Genomic DNA, 364 nt, shown 5'->3' on the forward strand with positions numbered 1-364 from the left:
CCTCAGTCCTCCTCCCAACCTGGTTCTCCACCGAGATCATCTACCACCGCCGCATGCTCTCCCACCGATGCCTAACCCTAAACCCTAGCGTCGCCACCGCCTTCTACATCACGTTCTACGTCGGCCTTGCCGTCGGCAAGCACCTCTGGTCCTCAACCTCCACCTCCGGAGAGTGCGACCGAGCGTGCGTAGAGCTTCTGGGATTTTTGAAGGTTACTGGTTGGTTGTGGAGCTTACGCGTTGGTTGTGGAGGTTATGAGTTGATTGTGAAGGTTAGAGGTTGGTTGTGAAGGATACGCGTTGGTTGTGAAGGTTACAAATTAGTTGTTAAGGTTACGGGTTGGTTGTTAAGGATAAGCGTTGG

The sequence above is a fragment of the Asparagus officinalis genome, chromosome 10, assembly GCF_001876935.1.
Source record: "Asparagus officinalis chromosome 10, Aspof.V1, whole genome shotgun sequence".
Classification (NCBI taxonomy): Eukaryota; Viridiplantae; Streptophyta; class Magnoliopsida; order Asparagales; family Asparagaceae; genus Asparagus; species Asparagus officinalis.